Source organism: Moschus berezovskii, chromosome 26 (genome assembly GCF_049115385.1).
Source record: "Moschus berezovskii isolate FMDL1 chromosome 26, NW_MosBer_1.0, whole genome shotgun sequence".
In the NCBI taxonomy this organism is placed as follows: domain Eukaryota; kingdom Metazoa; phylum Chordata; class Mammalia; order Artiodactyla; family Moschidae; genus Moschus; species Moschus berezovskii.
This window is the reverse complement of record NC_142485.1, coordinates 48546960-48574156: the sequence shown is the minus strand read 5'-3', so window position 1 is coordinate 48574156 and position 27197 is coordinate 48546960. Positions and strand designations below refer to the sequence as shown.

At 41.1% G+C, this 27197-nt stretch overlaps 1 long non-coding RNA gene and 1 pseudogene across 1 annotated transcript in view; both read left to right on the top strand.

Annotated features, from left to right (window-relative positions):
- The window catches only part of LOC129536021 (uncharacterized), a 277600-nt gene that overhangs the window by 71579 nt on the left and 178824 nt on the right, over positions 1 to 27197 (top strand). The window lies entirely within an intron of this gene.
- LOC148773813 (ankyrin repeat domain-containing protein 26-like) overlaps positions 1 to 27197 on the top strand; it is a 58260-nt pseudogene that overhangs the window by 19311 nt on the left and 11752 nt on the right.

Genomic DNA, 27197 nt, shown 5'->3' with positions numbered 1-27197 from the left:
TAAACAAGGCTGAGTGCCGAAGAATTGAAGTTTTTGAATTGTGGTGTTGGAGAAGACTCTCGAGAGTCCCTTGGACTGCAAGGAGATCTAACCAGTCCATTCAAAAGGAAATCAGCCCTGAATATTCATTGCAAGGACTGATGCTGAAGCTGAAACTCCAATACTTTGGCCATCTGATGCGAAGAACCGACTCATTGGGAAATACCGATTCTGGGAAAGTTTGAAAGCGGGAGGAGAAGGGGACAACAGAGGATGAGATGGTTGGATGGCATCACCGACTCAATGGACATGAGTTTGTAAAACCTCCAGGAGTTGGTGATGGACAGGGAAGCCTGGCGTGTTGCAGTCCATGGGGTCACAGAGTTGCATACAGCTGAGCAACTGAACTGAACTGATGTTGATATTTTCATAAAATTTGAAGAACATGCAGATGCATGAAAATATATTAATAAAATGGTATGAAACAGAGGCTTTTCTCATCGTATATCCTTAAGAATACTGATATATTACTGATCTCTCGTATATAAATTCTGAATATATGTGTTTCTCCACATACCTTATTATAATACTTATGTTTTCCTTCCGCAAAGTTTGTTCTTGACTAGGAATATCTCACTTTTTACTTTCTTCTTCCTTCTCTACCTTTTCTTAATTTTTTTTAATATTAACTGTTAATCTAATTTTTCCTTGCAGAACACATTTCTTCGAGGTCTGTTCTTTCAGTCCATCTCTCTCTTCCTCTCTTGTGAACAATCTGCTTATGGCTTTTTGTTTAGAGTGTGGCTTTCATTCATGATCCTTGCCCTGCTGCTTTAACCTTGTTTTTTTTTTCCCTGTTTCTTAGAAGCAGCTGAATATTTTTCCCTGTTTCATTTGTCCCTAGCTATTTGACAAAAAGAATAGAAGTAGCTTATCCTGTTTGCAGTTCTAGCCCATCTAAGTAAGGTTCTGCTAAAACCTAGACTTTCATATTTTCCCTTCCCAAGTGATAATTCATATACATATTAATCGTGGAAGCAAATTTCAAAATGTAGCAATTCAAATGTCTTAGTTTTTCAGTAGTGCTCAAACTACCATGGGTAAATTATTACTCTAGAACATTTTGGTAGAGAAAGTAATCTAGAGGGTGTCATAGTATTTGCATAGCAGTCAATTAGGGGTACGGAGAAGGCAATGGCAAGCCACTCCAGTACTCTTGCCTAGAAAATCCCATGGATGGAGGAGCCTGGTAGGCTGCATTCCGTGGAGTCGCTAAGGGTCGGACACGACTGAGCGACTTCACTTTCACTTTTCACTTTCACACATTGGAGAAGGAAATGGCAACCCACTCCAGTGTTCTTGCCTGGAGAATCCCAGGGACAGGGGAGCCTGGTGGGCTTCCGTCTATGGCGTCACACAGAGTCGGACACGACTGAAGTGACTTAGCAGCAGTAGCAGCAATTAGGGGTAAGGAGAGGAACATCAGGGGCTTCTGATGTCATCTGTCATAATCCTTCCCCGTGAGAAGGTCAGTCAGTGGCAGAACTGGGATTTGAATCCACATCTGAGTGACTCCAGAGCCTGTGCTCTTTGTGTTAGATCCTAGAAGAATGGGGGATGTTATAATTCTTTTATTCAGGTTGATATTGGTTATAGTCTTCAAGCTCTTACTTTCTTCTCCAGCATGTCGTGAAATCAAAGTTAACAAAGCCAGTGAAGCCTTCTCAGCAGTCGAAGAGAAACAGTAAGTCATTTGAAGACTGTCCTCCTGGTGTTCTTCCCTGATTTGAAATGACACATGTTCTCATGTACCCTCTCCTGTTTTCACTGTAGTAGAAGCAAAATGTGGCATTTTGAGACCGGAGAGTACAACTTTGTCTGGGGACAATAATTCCGATAGTAACATTGAAGATGTGGTTGAAACATTTCTCAAACCATCACCCTGGATTGAGGGCATCTGTCATCCTGCCTTCCCATTGCCTGAGCCTGTTCCAAAACTTCTCAAGTCTGTAGCAGGCCTCAGTCGTACAAAGGGACATTGTTCTGTTTGTAACTCTTCTTTCCCTGTACTTTTGCACATACCATTCCCCTGATCCTTATGATGACAAAAAGGATCCCACCACAGAAACAGAAGCCCTCAAAGTCACAATACAAAGTGGTGTGATAATAAGAGCCACACATGTGCATGATTCAGATTTATAAATATTGGTGTACTAAGTCTGCCGTTCTGAAAGAAAAGAATTACAAAGCACTGAGGGAAAACAACTAGATGAATATGAAGATTGGGAGGAGGATGAAGGGGAAGAATTCCTTTAAGAAGGACAAGATGAATATAAGATGGAATGAGGGTGACGATGAGGCAGATTATTATACAAGCACAACAGAAATAGTGGGGGTAAGTCAGACCAGGAACTTTATATTATAAATATGCGAGACATTATTTCAGTTCAACTTAAGAGAAAGTGAAGTCATGACAAAACAATGCTCATACTCTTTTGAATGACATATAGCTGATTTTTATGGCGAACTGAAAGGAAGTGTGTTCCTTATATTTTTTGGTGGCTGTTTTCGACGTTGGTGGTGGTTCTTGATTTTTCCTTCATTTGACGTGTAGTCAGTTTGAAATACTGTGTAAGTTTCAGGTGTACAGCAACGTGATTTGCTTATAGTTGTGTATGTATATATGTTTTTTGAATATAGTTCCCTCTGGATGTTCATTTAAATTTGAAGTGATTTCTAGTTTTAAAGAAATTCCCACTTTGAAATTAATGAAGCGATGTCTTCTATTTAATCTAGCCAAACTTTCGTTTAGAGGCAATTCAAAATGAGCCCTGTTTTAGGCCTTAGGAGATGTATTGTGAATTAAGAATTTTTGGCCCTTCTTTTTCTTGTGGTTTCTAACTTCGGTTCATTTCAGTCGCTCAGTCCTGTCTGACGCTAAATACTTAATGTAGTTCTCTAATTTATCTGACTCTTTGCTATAATCTTGGTGGGTGTTTTAGATCTTTCTGAAAATAAGGAGGGAATAAATAAGCATTTTATCTATTCTTTTTACTAAAATTATAATTTATCATTTCATAATGAGATTCTTAATCTCTCTTCATTAAATGAGAAAATTTTCGGCTGCAACAATCTGAAAGAAAAAATGTAGAACTATATTCTTTCCTCTGGAGAGATTCTGATTTCTTTTTTCCGAATGTCAGCAAATAATGGGTAATTACATACATTAAATGAATGAAATCACGATTTATGCTTTTTCTCTTATATAGACTACTTGCTATTATAAAATAATAAGGAAAGAAAAAAATACCACCATAGTTTATAAAATTATCTGTGGAAGACATTTTTTCTTTTAAAAATATCTCTAGCAGTATGTACATTCCATGTTATTTTTAAGAAACTTTATTAATTGCAGTGTTTATAGGTGTTAACTTACCATGTCAATTCTTTGTTATGCATGTGAAACTAACATGTAAGTTCTTCCATATCGAGAAGTTAGTCATCGTGGTTACTTGATTTTTTTTAGTTTGTTTTTTCTTTCCCGATGTGAATACTGAGTGCTGCTTGATCATCATAAATGTATTTGAAAACTTTCAAATCTTCACCTTGGATAATCATAGTTTTACTCCTTTGTTTATATCTAGATCATTCTTTTCATCTTTACCTGCCATTCCAGAAGACATAGATAAGAAATTAGAGTCGTTAGTGTGCTGTTTACAGGGAAAGAAGCAGTAAACCATGTGCATGTTCAAATAGGGCTGTAGAAAATGTATTCTTCATTGAAGGATAATTGCTTTCCAGAATTTTGTTGTTTTCTGTCAGACATCAACAAGAATCAGTCATAGGTTCATCCATGTGCCCTCCCTCCAAACCCCCCTCCAATCTCCCTCTCCATCCCAGCCTTCTAGATTGTTGCAGAGCCCCTCTTTGAGTTCCCTGAGTGATGGAGCACATTCCCCTTGGCTATCTGTTTTACATATGGAATTGTGAGTTTCCGTGTTACTCTTTCCATCCATCTCACCCTCTCCCCTCTCCCCCTTCCCCCGTGTCTCTAAGTCTGTTCTCTCTGTCTGTGTCTCCATTGCTGCCCTGTAAATAAATTCGTCACTACCATCTTTCTAGATTCCATACATATGCATTAGTATGTGATATTTATATTTCTCTTTCTGACTGACTTCAGTATGTATGATAGGCTCTAGGTTCATCCACCATGTTAGAACGGACCCAGATGCATTCCTTTTTACAGCTGAGTAATGCTCAAAATTCTCCAAGCCAGGCTTCAGCAGTATGTAAACCGTGAACTCCCAGATGTTCAAGCAGGTTTTAGAAAAGGCAGAGGCACCAGAGATCAAATTGCCAACATCCGCTGGATCATGGAGAAAGCAAGAGAGTTTCAGAAAAACATCTATTTCTGCTTCATTGACTATGCCAAAGCCTTTGACTGTGTGGATCACAATAAACTGTGGAACATTCTGAAAGAGATGGGAATCCCAGACCACCTGACCTGCCTCTTGAGAAACCTGTATGCAGGTCAGGAAGCAACTGTTAGAACTGGACATGGAACAACAGACTGGTTCCAAATAGGAAAAGGTGTACGTCAAGGTTGTATATTGTCACCTTGCTTATTTAACTTATATGCAGAGTACATCATGAGGAACGCTGGGCTGGAAGAAGCACAAGCTGGAATCAAGATTGCTGGGAGAAATATCAATAACCTCAGATATGCAGATGACACTACCCTTATGGCAGAAAGTGAAGAGGAACTCAAGAGCCTCTTGATGAAAGTGAAAGAGGAGAGTGAAAAGGTTGGCTTAAAGCTCAACATTCAGAAAACAAAGATCATGGCATCTGGTCCCATCACATCATGGGAAATAGATGGAAAAACAGTGGAAACAGTGTCAGACTTTGTTTTTTTGGGCTCCAAAATCACTGCAGATGCTGATTGCAGCCATGAAATTAAAAGACGCTTGCTCCTTGGAAGGAAAGTTATGACCAAACTTGATAATATATTAAAAAGCAGAGACATTACTTTGCCAACCAAGGTCCGTCTAGTCAAGGCAATGGTTTTTCCCGTGGTCATGTATGGATGTGAGAGTTGGACTGTGAAGAAGGCTGACCGCCGAAGGATCGATGCTTTTGAACTGTGGTGTTGGAGAAGACTCTTGAGAGTCCCTTATACTGCAAGGAGATCCAACCAGTCCATTCTAGAGGAGATCAATCCTGGATGTTCATTGGAGGGACTGATGCTAAAGCTGAAACTGCAATACTTTGGCCACCTCATGCGACGAGTTGACTCACTGGAAAAGATTCTGATGCTGGGAAAGGTTGGGGGCGGGAGGAGAAGGGGACGACCGAGAATGAGATGGCTGGATGGCATCACCGACTCTGGACATGAGTTTGAGTGAACTCCGGGAGTTGGTGATGGACAGGGAGGCCTGGCGTGCTGTGATTCATGGGGTCGTGGAGAGTCGGACACAACTGAGCGACTGAACTGAACTGAACTGAACTGAATGTTCCTTTGTATATATGTACCACCACATCTTCATCCATTCATTGGTTCGATGGCCATCTAGGGTGCTTCCATGTCCTACCTATCATAAGTAGCCCTGCAGTGAGCATCGGGGTGCGTGTGTCTTTTTCCATTTTGGTTTCCTCAGGGTATACTCCTAGGAGTGGGATTGCTGGGTCATATGGCGGTTTTATTCCTAGTTTCTTAAGGAATCCGCATACCGTCTTCCATAGTGGTTGTATCAATTTACCTTCCCACCAGCTGTGCAAGAGGTTTCCCTTTCCCCCACACCCTCTCCAGCATTCATTGGTTGTAGACTTTTTGATGATGGCCATTCTGACTGGGGTGAGGTGGTACCTTGTTGTGGCTGAGAAGTAAAGAATCTGCCTTCAGTGGGAGGCCTGGGTTTGATCCCTTAGTCGGGAAGGAGGGCATGACAACCCACTCCAGTATTCTTGCCTGGAGACTCCAATGGACAGGGGAGCCTGGCAGGCTTCAGTCCATAGGGTCACACAGAGTCGGACACGACTGAAGCGACTAAGCAGCAGCAGCAGTAGCAGACTTTTGGATGATGACCATTCTGACTGGTGTGATGTGGTACCTTGTTGTAGTTTTGGTTTTCATTTCGATTGTGTTTTTTTACCACATGGACGTTGACCAGATAGTGCTTGGAGCTTGAACGTATGACCACATTTGGATTGTCTGGTTGATCTGCAAGGAACATTTCAAGAGAAGCAAAAGCATGGGAAATAGTAATGAATATGTGGGGCTGTAATAACAGCAGTTAGCTTTAGTGATGTTTTAGTAAGTGCAAACCATTTTGGATAGCTTAAGTAGCAGGTGCAGAGTACCTTAATGGCAGCCGTACTTGAAGTAACATAAAGTAACGGTGCCCTGTTTGAAGGAGGCAGCTATGGAAGGAGATAAGGAGGGCCTGATCTCTTAGATGCGGCAGCCACTGCTTGGTAATGCAGCACCGTGTTTGAATTCAGCATCCCGGTTCTGTCACACAGCAACTGTGGGATCTTGGCAAAACCTGTCTTAACCAGGTGAAGAGTAGGGTACTTTCTTCAAAAGGGATTAGGAACTCTTCATGCAACTCATGGTTATCATTCATTCTAGCGGAGTGTCTCTGAGGCCCTTCCACAGGAGTATGTGGATCATTTACCTGGAACTGCTGGTCAAAGAGGACAAAAGACATTAAATGGACAAGTAGAAGGTAAGAACTGTGTTTTACAGAAAAATCATTTGACAGAACGTTGATTGAAAATGGGAATGCTGATATATTCTAATAGGCAAAGAAAATCACCTGTCGGATGGGTATTGAGAAAAAAGACGAGAAAAAGAGGGCAAGTATGCATCTTATCAGGTGTCTACCACAGATTACATTGAAAATCCAGTTTAAGGAGCTAAATTATTAGTTCTTAGACTTACTTCACAGTCCAAAGCTTAAGACTTTGTCCGGTTAAGACTCTCCAATGCAGGTGGTACAGTTTCGATCCCTGCTCAGGGAATTAAGATTCCACGTGACACATGACCGAAAACAAATTATTAGTTCTGTTTCAAGATACTCTGCAACCTAAGGGAGGTCAAGAAATAAGAGGCAAGAGGGAACGAAGGATAAGAGAGGCAGAGGGTACAGGGAGGGAATGAAGAAAAGGAAGCACAAGTCTGCGGGGGAAGGGGGCAATAAGTAATGAAGGTCTTTAGATAAAGGAAGAGTATTTGACATGGACGATGAATTTGAAGTGAGCTTCTGGCACCAAAACTTGTCAGAGAAGAACAGCAAAGTTCTCCCCTCTTCCTGTTTTGCTCGTTATTAGGAAGACATTCAGAACTGCGGTCCCCGGGCGTGCAGAGTGGTGTGTCATCCTCTAGGGGAGCGTGGGCATAGGTGCTCAGCTGTAAATGTGTGAAAGTTGGTGTCATATGAAGTGTTGCCGCTTTCTAGGATGGTGTTACATGGGACAAAACAAGAGAACCGGAAAGAAGGAGAGAGCAAGGAGCGTGATGGGGAGACCAAGGCACCCACAGCCTCATAGACAGTCCACTGGAAGGTTTCCAACTTCTAATGCCATTTCATTTTGGGAGGGATGTGTTCGCGTGAGGACATGGAGGCTGAGATTTCAGGAGAATGAATTAAGTGGAAGTCATACAGAAGCAGACTCATTGTAGACCAGCGTTTCTCAAATTTTAATTAGTCACTTGTGGACCATGTGTGAAGCGCATGCTGAGCAGGAGGTCTGAGATGGTGTGTTTCTAACAAGCTCTCCGGGTAGCAAGGGTGTAGACTTGCATACAGAGAAATCTGGAAGAAGAGCATGGGATAGTGCAGGACCTAACAGGATCAAGGCAAAGCGTTATTTTCTGTTTCTTTCTGAGCGTGTTTATAGCCAGAGGGAAGCACAGAGTTGAAGAAGCAGTTATAGGTGTAAGAGGGAGAAAGAAATAGCAGGGATGATCCATGGAAATGATGTGAAGGGGGAAGATTTAAGTCCACGGATCCAGAGATGACCAGTCAGAGAGAAGCGAATCTAGTGGAAGGACACAGGGAGGAGAGGAAGGCCTCAGGGAGGCGAGTGTGGAGTTGATGAGGACACTTGAGAGAACTCTTTCTAGATGACTTCAGTGTGCTTACCCTGAAAAGAGATAAGACCATTATTGCCCCCAGAGAATCCTGGAGGTGGGAGGGGGTGCCAGAAGTGGGGGAAACCGCAGCCCCTCCGAGTAACTCTTAGGCATCAAAGATATATGTTGTACCGGTATTTGTTGTTCAAATTAGATTAATTTGAAAAAGGAGGCATTGACTTTTTTTTTTTTAAGATAGCTGATTTTTTGAAAGTTGTTTCATAGAAATCCTTTGAAGTGTTCGCATGATGTACCAAAGCAAACTAAAATTTGAAGCCAAACAGATCAATAGGGTTCATTCCCTAAATGCTAGAAATACTTATAATAAATGCTACACTGATTCTGAAACATTCAAGCTTTTTAATTTCTAATAATTGTGTAGCAATTAAATGTACTATTTCCTTTTTGATCATTGTATTTCAATATTGAGAATTTATTTTACATTATTTCCTAGATGTGTCTTATATACTTTCTTGCATGAGTGGATTGAGAAACTTTGAGATGGCTAGACTAGAGGAGCCAAGACATGTAGGCATACCAGTAGCCCACATGGATATGGTGGAAAAAGTGAATATTTTTATGAGCCAGTTTTCTACAAGTGCATATCCAGGCTAATCAGTTCATTAGTCTGTCTTTGATGAGAAAGGAATTATACATGCTGGTGTACTGTCATCCCCACTGTGCACTTCTTAAATGACTGGACAGATTGAAGAACATGATAAATACTTACCGTATAATGGTGGAAATGATAACCTGCTGTGTTGCATTCAAGATGTGCTGTTGCATTTTACCATCAGCTTTCACGTTTATCTTCTTGGGTTCATGATTTGCTCCTCGGATTAAGATCCATTTTCTCCTCATCAGTCAGCATGTTCACATTGGTCTGTGTGCACTTTAGTGTTTTATAAAGCCGTTGCAAATGTAATGTTACTTTTGAAATCTTAACAGCATGTTTTGGTGAACCTGTATTCCAATTTTTTCTTCACTGTCTTTAGTGGATTCCTATGTCTGTCTTACCAGTGTCCTAAGATCCCCCTAAAAACAAGACACTAAAACTGAATGTATTCAGTGCCAAGGCTGGGTGCGAGGATTCTGTTCGGTACTAACTCTGCACGAATGTACAGCTGGCCTTCATATTTACATGTAATTAAATCTATGTCCCTTTTGCCTTTTAGATTCTCCTGGGAAATATCCTAACGTGAAGGTAAAAAAGTTTATGACTTTATCTTGAATTCTGAACTGTGGATTGTCTCATATGTCCATCATTTAGTAATCAACTTGTTTCCAAACCCCATTCAGCCAGCAGTCAGAATGAAAGATTCTGTTCCTAATAGAACAATCAGAATGAAGGATTTCCAAACATCCAGTTCAGGTAAATTTTTCAGGACACAGTTAACTCTGGAAAGAGGGACACTGAAATACTTGAAATGCTCTGTCTTCATACTTCTAACGTTTTCTTTGCAAATTTAATTGAAGAACTGGACATACATAAGGCAGATGTTACTGTTGATACCTGTGTTTTGAAACAAAAGATGTTTACAAGCATAAGAGCAAGAAATTTTTAAATTGTAAGCTTCAATGCAAGATGTTTCTGTATATGTTTCGACACTCTGAAGTTCTGAGTTTGAAATCTGTGTAATTCTCAGGAAATCTCAGAGATTAAATTTTAGACTCGAAGTTTTCTCCAAGCCCAAAATGCTTGTTTGAACTCTCACCTTTCCCTAAGTAAAACTTCACTTGCTAATATGTCAGTTGTATTTCAGCTTGTAATTATTTCGTTATAATGTTGTCACACAGATGACTGTAAGCCAATCAGATGTTTTCATTAGCAGACTGTGTGTGTTTGTGTGTGTGTGAGTTTGTGGTGTCTTTGATTATTAGAAGTAGGGGAAGTAATCATACTTTAATGACTATTTGATAGGCATAATCTTTTGAAACAGTGATTCTGAAAGTTGTTGGCTTTAGGATCATATTCTACTTCGGAAAATTATTGAGAATTTCAAGGAATTTTGTTTATGTCTATTGATGTTTACTCTATGGGAGGTCAGTTGAGTTCAGTCGCTCAGTCGTGTCTGACTCTGCGACCCCATGGCCTGCAGCAAACCAGGCCTCAGAACTCCCAGACTTTACTCAGACTCAAGTCCATCGAGTAGGTGATGCCATCCAACCATCTCATCCTCTGTCTTCCCCTTCTCCTCCCGCCTTCAGTCTTTGCCAGCATCAGGGTCTTTTCCAGTGAGTCAGTTCTTCACATCAGGTGCCCAACGTATTGGAGTTTCAGCTTCAGCATCAGTCTTTTCAAAGACTATTCAGGACTGAATTCCTTTAGGATGGACTGGTTGGATCTCCTTGAAGTCCAAGGGACTCTCAAGAGTCTTCCCCCAACACTGCAGTTCAATAGCATCAATTCTTCGGTGTGCAGCTTTCTGTACAGTTCAATTCTCACAGCCATACATGACCACTGGAAAAACCATAGCTTTGACGAGACAGATAGATGTTGACAAAGTAATGTCTCTGCTTTTGAATATGCTGTCAAGGTTGGTCATAGCTTTTCGTCTTTTAGTTTCATGGGTGCAGTCACCATCTGCAGTGATTTTGGAGCCCCCCAAAATAAAGTCTGTCACTGTTTCCATTCTTTCCCCACCTATTTGCCATGAAGGGATGGGACCGGATGCCATGATCTTAAAGAACATTCAAAACCAACTTTTTGACTCCCCTCTTTCACTTTCATCCAAAGGCTCTTTTTAGTTCTTCTTCAATTTCTACCATAAGGGTGGAGTCATCAGCATATCTGTGGTTATTGATGTTTCTCCCGGCTGTCTTGATTTGAGCTTGTGTTTCATCCAGCCCAGCATTTTGCACGATGTACTGTGCATGTCAGATAAATAAGCAGGGTGACAATATACAGCCTTGATATACTCCTTCCCCTATTTGGAATCAATCTGTTGTTCCATGTCCAGTTCTAACTGTTGCTTCTTGACCCGCGTACAGATTTCTCAAGAGGCAGGTCAGGTGGTCTGGTATTCCCATCTCTTTCAGAATTTCCCAGCTTGTGATCCACACAATTAAAAGCTTTGGGGTGATCAATAAAGCAGAAGTAGATGTTTTTCTGGAACTCTCTTGATTTTTCGATGATCCAGTGGATGTTGGCAATTTGATCTCTGGTTCCTCTGCCTTTTCTAAATCCAGCTGGAATATCTGGAAGTTCACATTTCATGTACTGTTGAGGCCTGGCCTGGAGAATTTTGAGTATTACTTTGCTAGCCTGTGAAATGAGTGCAATTGTGCGGTAGTTTGAACATTCTTTGGCATTGCCTTTCGTTGGGACCGTTTCCAGTCCTGTGGCCACTGGTGAGTTTTCCAGATTTGCTGGCATGTTGAGTGCAGCACTTTCACAGCATCATCTTTCAGGATTTGAAATAGCTCAGCTGCAATTCCATCACCTCCACTAGCTTTGTTCATCGTGATGCTTCCTAAGGCCTACTTGACTTCACATTCCGGGATGACTGGCTCTAAGTGAGGGATCACACCATCGTGCTTATCTGGATCATGAAGATCTTTTCTGTAGAGTTTCTCTGTGTGTGTTCTTACCACCTCTTCTTAATATCTTCCTCATCTGTTAGGTCCATACCACTTGTGTCCTTTATTGTGCCCATTTTTGCATGAAATATTCCCTTAGTATCTCTTACTTTCTTGAGGAGAACTCTAGTCTTTCCCATTCTGTTATTTTCCTCTATTGCTTTGCATTGATCACGGAGAAAGGCTTTCTTGTCTCTCCTTGCTGTTCTGTGGAACTCTGCATTCAAATGGGTGTATCTTTCCTTTTCTCCCTTGCCTTTAGTTTCTCTTCTTTGCTCAGCTATTGGTAAGGCCTTCTCAGACAACCGTTTTTTCCTTTTTGCATTTCTTTTTCTCCGGGATGGTCTTGATCAATGCCTCCTGTACAATGTCACGAACCTCCGCCCGTGGTTCTTCAGGCACTCTATCAAATCTAATCCCTTGAATCTATTTGTCACTTCCACTGTATAATCCTAAGCGATTTGATTTAGGTCATACCTGAATGGTCTAGTGGTTTTCCCTATTTTCTTCGATTTCAGTCTGCATTTGGCAATAAGGAGTTCATGATCTGAGCCACGGTCAGCTCCTGGTCTTGTTTTTGCTGACTGTATAGAGCTTCTGCATCTTTGGCTACAGAGAATAGAATCAGTCTGATTTCGTCACTGAGCATCTGGTGATGTCCGTGTGTAGAGTCTTCTCTTGTGTTGTTGGAAGAGGGTGTTTGCTGTGACGAGTGTGTTCTCTTGGCAAAGCTCTGTTCGCCTTTGTCCTGCTTCATTCTGTACTCCAAGGCCAAATTTGCCCGTTACTCCAGGTATCTCCTGACTTCCTCTTTTTGCATTCCAGTCCCCTATAATGAAAAGAACATCTTTTTTGGGTGTTAGTGCTAGAAGGTCTTGTCGGTCATCATACAATCATTCAACTTTAGCCTCTTCAGCGTAACTGGTTGGGGCATAGACTTGAGTGACTGTGATACTGAATGGTTTGCCATGGAAACGAACAGAGATCATTGTGTCATTTCTGAGATTGCATCCAAGTACTGCATTTGGGACTCTTGTTGACTGTGGTGGCTACACCATTTCCTCTAAGGGATTCTTGCCCACAGTAGTAGATACAATGGTCATCTGAGTTAAATTCACCCCTTCCAGTCCATTTGGGGGCTTCCCTGGTAGCTCAGTTGGTAAAGAAGCTACCTGCAGTGCAGGAGACCTGGGTTCGATGCCTGAGTCAGGAAGATCTCCTGGGGAAGGAAATGGCAATCAGCATTCTTGCTAGGGAAATCCTATCGCCAGAGGAATCTGGTCAGTTCCAAATAGCCCAGGGTTGTCAGAAGCGTCGGACACGACCTACGGACTAAACCACAAACCAGTCCATTTTAGTTCACTGAGTCCTAAAATGTTGATGTTCACTCTTGCTATCTCCTGTTTGACCACTTACAATTTGCCTTGATTCATGGACCTAACATTCCAGGTTCCCATGTAGTATTGCTCTTTACAGCCTTGGACTTGACTCCTATCACCAGCCACATCCACAGCTAGGTGTTATTTTTGCTTTGACTCGTTCTCTTCATTCTTTCTGGAGTTATTTCTCCACAGATCTCTAATAGCATATTGGACACCTACTGACCTGGGGAGTTCATTTTTTAGTTAGTGTTCTGTCTTTTTGCCTTCTCATAACATTCGTGGTGTTCTCAAGGCAAGAATACTGAAGTGGTTTGCCATTTCCTTCTCCAGTGGACCATGTTTTGTCAGAACGTTCCAACATGACCCGTCTGTCTTGGGTGGCCCTTCACGGCATGGCTCGCTCAGAGTTTCATTGAGTTAGACAAGGCTGGGGTCCATGTGATCCGTTTGGTTAGTTTTCTTTGGTTGTGGTTTTCAGTCTGTCTGCCCTCTGATGAAGGATAAGAGGCTTATGGAAACTTACTGATGGGAGAGACTGACTGAGGGCGATGGGTGAGGCCATGCTCAGTAAATCTTTAATGCAATTTTCTGTGAATGGGTGCGTCTGTGTTCCCTCCCTGTTTGACCTGAAGCCAAACTATGGTGGAGATCATGAAGATAAGGGCACCTCCTTCAACAGGTCCCATGCTTGCACTGCTGCACTCAGTGCCCCTGACCTTGAGGCAGGCCACCTCCAACCCTCGCCTCCGCCAGAGACTCCTGGAAAATAAAGCTGAAAAACGTAAAAATACAGTCACACACAATCATAATGGCTAATTCCATTAGTCATTAGAGTTCTGATATTACATATCCTGTCTCTGGAGAAGTCCTGTGTGCACTCAGAACATAATTGAGCATGGAAGTAACGTTTAGAGTTGTTGTGAAAATAGTTTTGACCTCTTGGACCACCTGGCCCATTGGGTCTCTGGACTTCAGGAATTCTCAGGGCACACTACAGAACCACCATGTTAAACCATTGGCATGGTTGCATGCGAAATGATAAAGGGGCCCTTGTTTTGACACGGGGCTTAAAGTTTCACTTTTACATTTCTTGCTTGTTTCTTTGGTTTCTCTTAAGAAATTTAGACCTGAAAGTTCCTTTTTTTTAAAGCAAATATGTCTGTGTTGCGTTCATTCTTGCCTCATGGTGCTCTGTGCTCTTTGGATCTAGTGTGGTCCTAGACTTATCCTTTTGATACTGTTCATGGGGTTCTCAAGGCAAGTATACTGAAGTGGTTTGCCATTCCCTTCTCGAGGAGATCAATCCTGGGTGTTCATTGGAAGGACTGATGCTAAAGCTGAAACTACAATACTTTGGCCACCTCGTGCAACGAGTTGACTCATTGGAAAAGACACTGATGCTGGGAGTGATTGGGGGCGGGAGGAGATGGGAACGACAGAGAATGAGATGGCTGGATGGCATCACCGCCTCGATGGACATGAGTTTGAGTGAACTCCGGGAGCTGGTGATGGACAGGGAGGCCTGGCGTGCTGTGATTCATGAGGTCGCAGAGAGTCGGACACTACTGAGCGAATGAACGGAACGGAACGGAATGGAGATTTATCCTATTTTCATGTAGAAACAATTAGTCACCCACAAGACTATCATTTCTTATATAAGTTTATGATGTCTGTCCAGGACTTAAAAAAATCAGTTCTGGAGATAGTGATAATTTGAGGAAAGACCACCTCATTGTAATTGAAGAAGTTCTCGTTGGTGGTGGTGTTCAGTTGCTAAGTCAGGTCAGACTCTTTGTGGGCCCATGGACTGCAGCATGCCCAGCCTCCCTGTGCCTCACCATCTGCTGGAGTTTGCCCGAGTTCACATCCATTGCATCAGCGATGCTGTCCCACCATCTCATCCTCTGCTGTCCCCTTCTCCGCCTGCCTTCAATCTTTCCCAGCATCAGGGTCTTTTCCAGTGAGTCGGCTCTTCACATCAGGTGCCCAAAGTATTGGAGCTTTAGGTTCAGCATCAGTCCTTCCAGTGAACATTCAAAGTTGATTTCCCTTAGGATTGACTGGTTTGATCCCTTTGCTGTCCAAGGGACTCTCAGATGTCTTCTCCAGGACCACTGTTTGAAAGCATCAATTCTTTGGTGCTCAGTCTTCTTTATGGTCCAACTCTCACATCCGTACATAACTGCTGAGAAAACCATTGCCTGGGCTGTACGGACCTTTGTCAACAATGTGATGTCTTTGCTTTTTAATGTTGTCTAGGTTTGTAACATTAATTAAAGTAGTAACATTCGTTAAAAGGGTTTTTTAAAACCAAGGTCTCTGGAACACACAGTATTATAAGGCATAATTAAGTGTAAAATAAGGTAGATATAAATTTTCCAAATAATATATTTGTATGTTGAAGCAATAATTATTGGAAAAGTTCTTATGGAATACAGAATATGTAACAGAAATGGAGTGAATCAAAATCAGTAATACTAGAAAATCAAAAAGTAGAAGAAATGAGACACACTAGTTTACATCTCTTCATGACTGACAGTGACATGTGAGATACTGTAGCTGTGAAAGACTAGTGAGTTACAGGGGAGAGGAGGACATGGAGCTGATTCTCTGAAGAAAGACTTTGTGCAGGTTAGCCAGAGTTGTATTCTTACTCACATTCTAATAAATGGAGATTTTGTTTTCACATTTTTTGGCTTGGGCTTCTACTGCCTTGATCCTCAGTAATGAGACTTGTCAGAGAGCTGGGCATTTGAAAGTTGATGATCTGTGTCCATTGATGTCACAATCAATGACCAAAAATCAGTCAACATCCACAGAATTGAGACAGATGACCATAATAGATAAAAGTAAAGAGGAATATTGCGGCAGTGTTTCTGGTAGGGAATTCCATGCACGATCACCTGTGCCAGTCTCAACTGCCAGAATACAGAGAAAGCAAAGCAGGTAATGCAGAAGCCCAGAGCACTCAGGTGTGGGCCACCTGGGCACGGCCTTACCATCATTCTGACGGTTCCAAATTTGAGATTTTGTGGCAAAATCTACCTTGTGCTGACTCCTTTCATGCAACCTACAGCCAATACCAATAAATACCTCTTAGCAAGATGTTTGCATTCTCCCTCTGACCATAGTGATACAATAAATAATAAAGAGAGTTAGGAGAAAGTAAGTTCATTGTGGCTAGTATTTAGCATATGCCCATTATTGAATAGCAGGATTATATTTAGAACTCAGGGACTAGTTGGGAGACCTAAGTAGACATCTGGACTGCCTTCTCAAAATGTGACTTTGTAGCAATATTTTTATATAGCTCTAAACTCATGAGTATTCAGTTCAGTTCAGTTCAGTCACTCGGTCGTGTCCGACTCTTTGCGACCTCATGAATCACAGTATGCCAGGCCTCCCTGTCCATCAACAACTCCCGGAGTTCACTCAAACTCATGTCCATCGAGGAGGTGATGCCATCCCAGCCATCTCATTCTCTGTCGTCCCCATCTCCTCCCACCCCCAATCCCTCCTAACATCAGACTCTTTTCCAGTGAGTCAGCTCGTCGCATGAGGTGGCCAAAGTATTGGAGTTTCAGCTTTAGCATCAGTCCTTCCAATGAACACCCAGGACTGATCTCCTCTATCATTATATTCAGTATAATTGCAAAAGCAACTCTGATACCAAATACGAAAATATTTCTTGTGCTTTCTGTGACTTCGTCTTTTCTAGAATTGGCTTTCCCAGTGGGAATGGGAGTCGTGGGAAATTTGCTACATAGTAGCTCCTTCTCAGCTGTGTCCACATAGTATATCAGCTTGTTTTAGGTACGTCTAGTCAAGGCTATGGTTTCTCCCGTGGTATTCTATGGATGTGAGAGTTGGACTGTGAAGAAGGCTGATCGCCGAAGAATTGATGCTTTTGAACTGTGGTGTTGGAGAAGACTCTTGAGAGTCTCTTGTACTGCAAGGAGATCCAACCAGTCCATTCTAAAGGAGATCAATCCTGGGTGTTCATTGGAAAGAACTGATGCTAAAGCTGAAACTGCAATACTTTGGCCACCTCATGCGACGAGTTGACTCACTGGAAAAGACTCTGATGCTGGGAAAGGTTGGGGGAGGGAGGAGAAGGGGACGACAGAGAATGAGATGGCTGGATGGCATCACCGACTCTGTGGACATGGGTTTGAGTGAACTCCAGGAGTTGGTGATGGACAGGGAGGCCTGGCGTGCTGTGATTCATGGGGTCGCGGAGAGTCGGACATGACTAAGCGACTGAACTGAACGGAGATGAATGAATTAAGGGGGCAGGAGGTGAAGGGGATGACAGAGAATGAGATGGCTGGATGGCATCACCGACTCTGTGGACATGAGTTTGAGTGAACTCCGGGAGTTGGTGATGGACAGGGAGGCCTGGCGTGCTGTGATTCATGGGGTCACAAATAGTCAGACACGACTGAGCGACTGAACTGAACTGAAGAGTTCACAAGGGATGTTGGTGAACAGGAGTGCTGTATCATTTAAAAGCAGTATATAGAAAGTCAATTCTGATTCTACTAGGATGCCCAGTCTATTGAGTAACCATGTCTAATAACGTGTTGTCCATAAATACTAGTTAATTGAACGCCTTTAATCAGTCATGTGGTCAGGGGTAAAATTAAAAATCATACAGTTTCTTTTTACACTCTGGTAGTTTTTTCGTTTCTATCCTCACCTTGCATTTACAGAAGAGTCTCAGTTATCTCCTAGAATAGTGACTGCAAGCTCGAATCTCAAAGTGTTTGTCTTTTTTTGTTTTTTGTTTTTTTCTTAATCTATACAACTGTGTCGTTTGCTCTTGTTTCTCCGTGAGCTTGGTAAGTCCAGGAAACACAGATTCAAATCAAAGGGCTACACGAGTCCCTCCAACACTGGACGATGTGAAATAGGAAAACTACAAAATAAATAGAAGCAGCTTCAGTCAGTTCATGTTGATTCTTTCTCTTCTCAGTCAGTACCTTTTCTAAAATAACAAGCAGAATTTACTGCTTCAGAGTCCCAGGATTTGTATATTGATTGGTTTCTTAAAGATTTATTCTCTACTAGACCCTGAAAGTTTTATATCCTAAATATTTCTTGAAACACTCCCTCAGTTCAGGCCTGCATCACCTTTTTTTCCCCACTATAAATGCCTTCAGATTCATCTTCCTCGTTTTATTTGTATGCTCTTCAGTTTCACCCCATGGACTGCAGCACACCAGGCTTCCCTGTCCTTCACCATCTCCTGGAGCTTGCTCAAACTAATGTTTATGGAGTCGGTGATGCCATCCAACCATCTCATCCTCTGTCATCCCCTTCTTCTCCTGACTTCACTCTTTCCCAGCATCAGGGTCTTTTCCAGTGAGTCAGTTCTTCACATCAGGTGGCCAAAGTAGTGGAGCTTTCGTGTCAGTGTCAGTCCTTCCGATGAATATTCAGAACTGATTTCTTTTAGGATTGACAGGTTGGGTCTCCTTGCAGTCCAGGGGACTCTCAAGAGTCTTCGTCAACACCACAGTTGAAAAGCATCAGTTCTTTGACATTCAGTCTCCTTTTTGGTCCAACTGTCACATCCGTACATGACTACTGGAAAAACCACCGCTTTGACTAGACAGACCTTTGTTGGCAAAGTAATGTCTCTGCTTTTTAATATGCTATCTAGGTTGGTCACAACTTTCCTTCCAAGGAGCAAGCGTCATTTAATTTCATGGCTGCATTCACCATCTGCAGTGATTTTGGAACCCCCCAAAATAAAGTCTGACACTGTTTCCCCATCTATTTCCCATGAAGTGATGGGACTAGATGCCATGATCTTATTCATGATTTCTGAATGTTGAGCTTTAAGCCCAACTTTTTCTCTCTCCTCTTTGACTTTCATCAAGAGGTTCTTTAGTTCTTCTTCACTTTCTGCCATAAGGGTGGTGTCATCTGCATATTTGAGGTTATTGATATTTCTCCTGGCAATCTTGATTTCAGCTTGTGCTTCTTCCAGCCCAGCGTTCCTCATGATGGCCTCTGCATATAAGTTCAATAAGCAGGGTGACAATATACAACCTTGACGTACTCCTTTTCCTATTTAGAACCAGTCTGTTGTTCCATGTTCAGTTCTAACTGTTGCCTCCTGACCTGCATATAGGTTCTCAAGAGGCAGGTCAGGTGGCCTGGTATTCCCATCTCTTTCAGAGTTTTCCACAGTTTATTGTGATCCACACAGTCAAAGGCTTTGGCATAGTCAGTGAAGCAGGAATAGATGTTTTTCTGGAACTCTCTGGCTTTTTCCATGATCCAGTGGATGTTGGCAATTTGACCTCTGGTTCCTCTGCCTTTTCTAAAACCAGCTTGAACATCGGGAAGTTCACAGTTCAGAGAATGATGAAGCCTGATTTGGAGAATTTTGAGCATTATTTTGCTAGCAAGTGAGATGAGTGCGATTGTGCGGTAGTTTGAGCATTCTTTAACATTGCCTTTCTTTGGGATTGGAATGAAGACTGACCTTTTCCAGTCCTGTGGCCACTGCTGAGTTTTCCAAATTTGTTGGCATGTTGCATGCAGCACTTTCACAGCATCATCTTTCAGGATTTGAAATAGCTCAACTGGAATTCCATCACCTCCACTAGCTTTGTTTGAAGTGATGCTTTCTAAGGCCTACTTGACTTCACATTCCAGGATGTCTGGCTCTAGGTGCGTGATCACATCATCGTGATTATCTTGTCATGAAAATCTTTGTTGTACAGTTCTTCTGTGTATTCTTGCCACCTCTTCTTAATATCGTCTGCTTCTGTTAGGTCCATACCATTGCTGTGCTTTATCGAGCCCATCTTTGCATGAAATGTTCCCTTGGTAACTCTAATTTTCTTGAAGAGACTCTAGTCTTTCCTATTTTGTTGTTTTCCTCTATTTCTTTGCATTGATCGCGGAGGAAGGCTTTCTGAGCTCTCCTTGCTATTCTTTGGAACTCTGCATTCAGATGCTTATGTCTTTCCTTTTCTCCTTTGCTTTTCGCTTCTCTTCTTTTCACAGCTATTTGTAAGGCCTCCCCCGACAGCCATTTTGCTTTTGTGCATTTCTTTTCCATGGGGATGGTCTTGATCCCTGTCTCCTGTACAATGTCTCGGACCTCCGTCTGGCACTCTTATCTATCAGATCTAGTCCCTTCACTCTATTTCTCACTTCCACTGTATAATCATAAGGAATTTGATTTAGATCATATCTGAATTGTCCAGTGGTTTTCCCTACTTTCTTCAATTTAAGTCTGAATTTGGCAATTTAACCTATTTAACCTATATGCAGAGTCCATCGTGAGGAACGCTGGGCTGGAAGAAGCACAAGCTGGAATCAAGATTGCTGGGAGAAATATCAGTTACCTCAGATATGCAGATGACACTATCTTTATGGCAGAAAGTGAAGAGGAACTCAAAAGCCTCTCAATGAAAGTGAAAGAGGAGAGTGAAAAGTTTGGCTTGAAGCTCAACATTCAGAAAACGAAGATCATGGCATCTTTTTCCATCACTGCATGGGAAATAGATGGGGAAACAGTGTCAGACTTTATTTTTGGGGGCTCCAAAATCACTGCAGATGCTGCTTGCAGCCATGAAATTAAAAGACGCTTACTCCTTGGAAGGAAAGTTATGACCAACCTTGATAGTATATTGAAAAGCAGAGACATTACTTTGCCAACCAAGGTCCGTCTAGTCAAGGATATGGTTTTTCCTGTGGTCAAGTATGGATGTGAGAGTTGGACTGTGAAGAAGGCTGATCGCTGAAGAATTGATGCTTTTGAACTGTGGTGTTGGAGAAGACTCTTGAGAGTCCCTTGTACCGCCAGGAGATCCAACCAGTCCATTCTAAGGGAGATCAATCCTGGGTGTTCATTGGAAGGACTGCTGCTAAAGCTGAAGCTGCGATACTTTGGCCACCTCATGCGACGAGCTGACTCACTGGAAAAGATTCTGATGCTGGGAAAGGTTGGGGGCGGGAGGAGAAGGGGACGACCGAGAATGGGATAGCTGGATGGCATCGCCGACTCTGTGGACATGAGTTTGAGTGAACTCCGGGATTTGGTGATGGACAGGGAGGCCTGGCGTGCTGTGATTCATGGGGTCGCGGAGAGTCGGACACGACTGAGTGACTGAACTGAACTGAACTGAATCTGTCATTTGATACAATGTTTTAGTTCTACGTTTTAAATGAAGATTATGTCTTTCATCTAAATATTCAAAGTAATTTTAACTAAACATACAACTTTGTCAGCAGAAGTAGACTTGGAAATGATATCAGAGGAAGCACAAGAAAAACTTGATGGAGATGAAAATAACCATTAACAGGTATATAAAACTGAATTTCAGTTTCTGGTTTAATGCTGTATGAGAAAATGTGTATCAAGGAAGGCAAATGAGAATGGAAAGATAAGTTAAAACCCCTCACAAATGAGTTAAAGCAGAAGTTTGGTGAAGTTTGTGAGAAATACATAATTACCGTTTGTCCTGAGGAAGATCCACTACGTGATAACCCTAAAAAAGGAGTAAACACAAAGGAAATAAATCTATTAATATAATATACTTGATTGTGAGGGAAAAGATGCATTTGAAGTATCTACGTCTCTAGTATTCCAAGCATTTCCTGAACAAAAAGAACCCAGTCTCGAAATTTTTTTTCCATTGTCTGTAAATTCTGGGTCAGTGGGATATGCTTGTCGGTCATCGTCAAAGTTTGTTTCACTGAAAATAAAGTAGACATTGAAAATGATCAACTAGACATTGAGCACGTGTTTATCAAAATTGAGGAGAGTTTTTATAATGATATAGAAAATCCAAAAGTAGGAGACCCGGTAGTTACATTTGAAGGGAAAGAAGACCAAGTGTTCGATATGCAAATGTCACAAAATACAAGGCAAAATCCTACTAATCGGAAATTAGACATCAGACAGACACATCAGTCTAGTCTGTGGCTTGTCTGTTCTGGGAAGTTGAAACATATTTTTCAAATAAAGAGTCACGGTACTCCTGCTGTTGTTGCAAATACTGATCAGAAAAGCAAACCAATACAGGACTGGTTCCAAGAGCCACTGCATGTGGATAATTAGTAAGGATAAAAGCATGGAACTCGAATTAGAAAATGAAAATTCTTCACCAAAAAGTCACAGATCATCCAAAGTGTATGTAAATAAAGAGTTACAGAAGGATGTGCAGAGATTTAGAAAAAGAAAATTCAACTTTCAAAAGAGGTAGAAGTTCATTTGCTCTTGCTTCTGTTTGTCTCTTTCTCCATGATCTGGTCCATTTGATTTTCCACTTATGAATAAAGTGGAGTCATCTAAATAGGTAATTGTGTAGAAATAGATTATTTTTGCCATCTCAATAATAGGAATTTCGGAAACAGTTTTCATGGCTTTTGTCATTCAATCAATGTAATATCTAATTCTGTCTCTGTCAGTCTTTCATGAGGACTGGGAAACTCATTTAGCTGTGTACCTTGTGGTCTTCTGAGCCAGAGTAAACACCAAGGAAATTGCTTAAGAAGTATAATCAGCTAGGGTTTTGCAGTTTTTTTTTTTTTTTCTTTAACTCTGTTGGATTAAATATGTTGTATTTCCATAGAATGGGAAGAAAGCAGTGACTGAGAGAAGGGACATAAACATGTGTTCCCTCTAATCTCTTCATTGTGGTTGAATATGTGTGATCTTCTCTGCTTTCCACAGTCACTGGGCACTTAGAATTCCAGCATGGCTGCTTCAGGATCTTTTTAATAACAAATACATGTACTCCCACATATGCTTTAATCACCACTCTCAGATGTTTATTTTGAGACAGACCTTTCCATTATATGTTTTACTGAAATGTAGTAAGTTCTGACATGTGCAATTTTGTCACATAGGTTGTGTGTGTGTGTGTGTGTGTGTGTGTGTGTGTGTGTGTGTATGAGAAAGTTGGTCAGTTGTGTCTGACTCGTGGTGAGCCCTTGGACTGTAGACTGCCAGGCTCCTCTGTCCTTGGACTATCAGAGTGGGTAGCTGTTCCCTTCTCCAGGGGAATCTTCCCAACCCACATCTCCCACATTGAAGGTGGATTCTTTAACATTTGAGCCACCAGGGAAGCCCGTAGGTAGTATAAACCCTCAGCAAAAAGAAAAAAAAAATTAAGTGTTTGTCTCCAGAGGAGAAAACTGAGTTTTGAGACGCTGTGAGATTTTTCTTTCTTCAGTAATAGGTTTTTAAACTTGTTTGTTTGCTCTTTTGTGTAAGAGGTGCTTTGACTGAGTTTGAACAATAGACAAGGACAAAAAGGAGAAAAAACTCTTATGTATTCTCCTGTTTAAAAGAAAGGGAGATGAGCCCTATCCCCAACTAAGGCATTTAAAAATACTGTGCCAAAGTCACATTTTTAACTTATCTGGTTAATCTGATGAATTCATTTGGTAATTTATCACATTCAAGGTTACAGAATTGTATCATTTCTTTTGGTGCCATAAAATGCTAGAGAGTGCCACTTTAGGGGCTTTGAACAAAACCTTGCACTTTTTAAAATTTTATTGCTGTTTTTGGTAAATAGTGGGGCAAGAGGATGCAATTATTTCTATACCCTGTAGCTGTAAGGTTTGAGGTTATTGCATGTGGAATTGGGAAACATTACTTATATGCCAGAATTCCACACTAACAACTCCTCCATTTCATTCTCCTCCTTGTGTTTTGGTAAACTTTAGTTCATATATTTTAGTGAACACCATCACTTTTTTGCTATCTCCCGGATCCAAATGAAAAAAAAGAATTGTCAAAGGCAGAGGGAAAAGAATAGCTTTAGAGCAGAAAGAAGAATGTTTCCCTTCTGTCTCTGAGGCACTGAGGTGTCACATCTGGCTGTTTAATGGAAAATCCAGGTGGTAAAGACTGAAGAGGACAGATTTTGTGTCTTTGTCTTTTTATTTCTCTGTCTCCGCCAGTCAGATGGGGAAGACTGAATGTGAATAATTGCATCTTATGAATAAAACCATTTTTGAAATTTTGTTTCTTTTCTTCAAACAGAAAGGAGCAGATTTTACAAAAATTTCAGTGACTTGGAAGTGGTAAAATAAGCACAAAAATATTTTTATCACTTAAATACAAGGCAAACGCTGAGGCAAATAATAAAATTGAAAACAAAGATCTTTATAATAAAGAAGTAGGAATTATTCTTAGTGTTAAACTTTTACTAAAGGCTCAAGAAGAAAAGAAACACAAAAGTAGTGAAGTGGAAGTATCAGACAACGAATGTGATGCTGCTGATGAGAGTGGAAGAAACAGCAGCCAGGAGTTTCCTGCTATGGAGAATGAAGATTTTGATAGGTAATCCTGTATCAATATTTAACATCAGGTCATTTGTTATTCTTCTAAAAAATAATTTCTGACTTGAACTAATGTTTGTGATTTACACATTTTATATTTTACTAGGGATATCGTGATTTTTAATACTCTTGTCCTTTAGCCTTAACACTAGAGTTACTTTGTTAACATACTATCATGTTACAGTATTATTCTGGATTTGACTGCATACTTGCCTTAAGCAGTGTGTTGTATATTTACATTTATTTTGTGTCACTAATGAACATCCTTTCATTGCAGTTTGAGGACTTCTTTCAGCATTTCTTATGAGGCGGGACTAGTGGTGACGAACTCCCTCAGGTTTGCTTTGTCTGGGAAAGTTTTTATTTCTCCTTCATTTCTGACAGACAACTTTTCTGGATAGAGTACTCTTGGTTGGCAGGTTTTTTTTCTCCTAGCACTTTGAGTATGTCCATGGATGGAGGCCACATTGTTGTTGGTGGCGGGAGAACTGATGAGGCCCCTGTTTTTCAGCCATGATGCTCTTGTCGCCCCATCATGTGGGTGGTTTAAAAGTAAACTCCCCCCCACTCTGGCCATATATTTCCTCGATTTCTTCTTTCATGGTATACATACCTCATGTCAATTAAAATATTATCTAAATTAAGTGTTACTTTTTTCTTTGAATTCTCTTTCCAATTTACTTTTGGCTGCACTGGGTCTTTGCTGCTGCAGTGCTTGGGCTTCTCATTGTGGTGGCTTCTCTTGATGCTGAGCATGGGCTCTAGGGTGCTGGCTTCAGTAGTTGTGCAGCATGGGTTTAGTTGCACCGCAGCATGTGGGATCTTCCCTGACAAGGAATTGAACCGGTGCCCCCTGTATTCGCAGGTGGACTCCTAAGCACTGGACCACAAGGAAAATGCCTAAATTCACCATTACTATATTTAGAAGCAAAACAAAAAATATAGTGTAAATTTAATTATAACTCCCATGTCTAAGAGTCATGGTGTTTAGGCAGTGGACTCCAGGTTTTCCTTGTAACCCTCGAGGTTCTCAATGTCTTTCCAGATGCATCTCCCTACTTTCTTCCGTGTATTTTTTGCTCTTCCTTCCAGGTTCCTTGGAACCTACATGCCATGTGCCTGATGTTTGTGCTCGCATTTGAATCTTCAAGTAGAATAATTTTCTCCTTTTTCTCTCTCTCCTGACCTCCTCTTTCCACTTCTTCTGTAAATCCTTCTTATTCCACTTATGACTTTCATATGTCAACACTTATATCATATTGTATAATTGTATATCTGTGTTTGAAGGAAGAATTTGTTTTCTTGCATACGGTTGGTACTTCATAACTGTTTTGAGAGTTAATCAATGACTTAAGATGGATAAGAGTTGGAATTTTTCAAGACTTGTTGTTGTATTCTTTATCAGTTGAATCATTAGAAAACATTGGCTTTTTTGTGAATTTTTTAAAAAGTAGTGATCCTGGCATGCACAGGAAGAAAGTAAAGAGAAAGAACAATGACAAATGGACCCCAGAAGACTGTGTGATTGCACCAATATCTGAAAAGACCGATTCACTGACTGGTGGTCTGCTGCATGTGAATGATGAAAGCCGAGTGAATCAAGATGATGACAGGTACATTCTAAAAATTCTTTGTTTGTAGGGTAAGTAATATTAGCCCTGAGTGCTTCTTCTGAAATAGAGCAGCATGATATAGTGCACAGGCCAAGACAAGACATTCCTCAACTCTAGTGGACGAACTGTACTTGAAAGTTGCTGAAAGGTTAAGGTGAGGACCAGTGACTTTGGCTGGAAGTCATTCCAGTGAAGAGTCCCCTTGGAAGCTGGACTGTAGTGAATACACGTAAACAGCTCCGTAGGGAATATTATTGGGACAGGCAATGAAGAACTGGATGGTAATTGAAGAGGAATGTGGAATTCAAAGGAGTTTCTTGTTTTATGTTAAGAGGTGAGCTTTTAGAGTGTGTATGCTGTTGGAAATGAGCCAGCGGAGGACATGTTTATTTAATTTTGCTTGCATTTCTAATATTAAAAAGCTTATTGATTGTATGACATTATCTTGAAACTATTCCAGTAAACTAATTGTACATAATACTTCTGCTCATATGTAGTTTTATGGGAAGGGCTTGTTCATTGGTTCTGAAGTGTAATATTCGTATATAATTGAATATGCAGATGACTACTTAAGTTAATTGTATCACATGTAGATTTTCAAAAATTACATAATTGTGAATTTACAAACACTTAGGCTACACTGAGTAGGATTTGATAATTCCTTGATGATTCTAGTTGATAGTAACTTCGTGAGTACCTATGATTTTGTAAGGTACTGTGAAACATCACATCGTATTAACTTCATAGTTGTTTATAGATTCCAGGGAAAAGGGGAAAATTTTGTTGATACGAGATAGAAAAAAATTAACAATCTTTCACAGATTATTCCTTTTGGATGATAAAGATCTGAATGACAAAACCATGCTTCCTGTACTAAGAGTGTCATTAACACATATTGTGTGCTCAATATGTGGATGTCAGATGCATGAAGAAACAGCAGAATGGTTGAATGAACGCATATTGATGAATTTCTTTACGAAAAACAAATCTTTATGGAAAGTAGATTTCCATACTTGCCTCAGTTCAGTTCAGTTCAGTTCAGTCGCTCAGTCGTGACTGACTCTTTGCGACCCCATGAATCACAGCACGCCAGGCCTCCGTATGCATCACCAACTGCCAGAGTTCACTCAAACTCATGTCCATCGAGTCGGTGATGCCATCCAGCCATCTCATTCTCTGTCGTCCCTG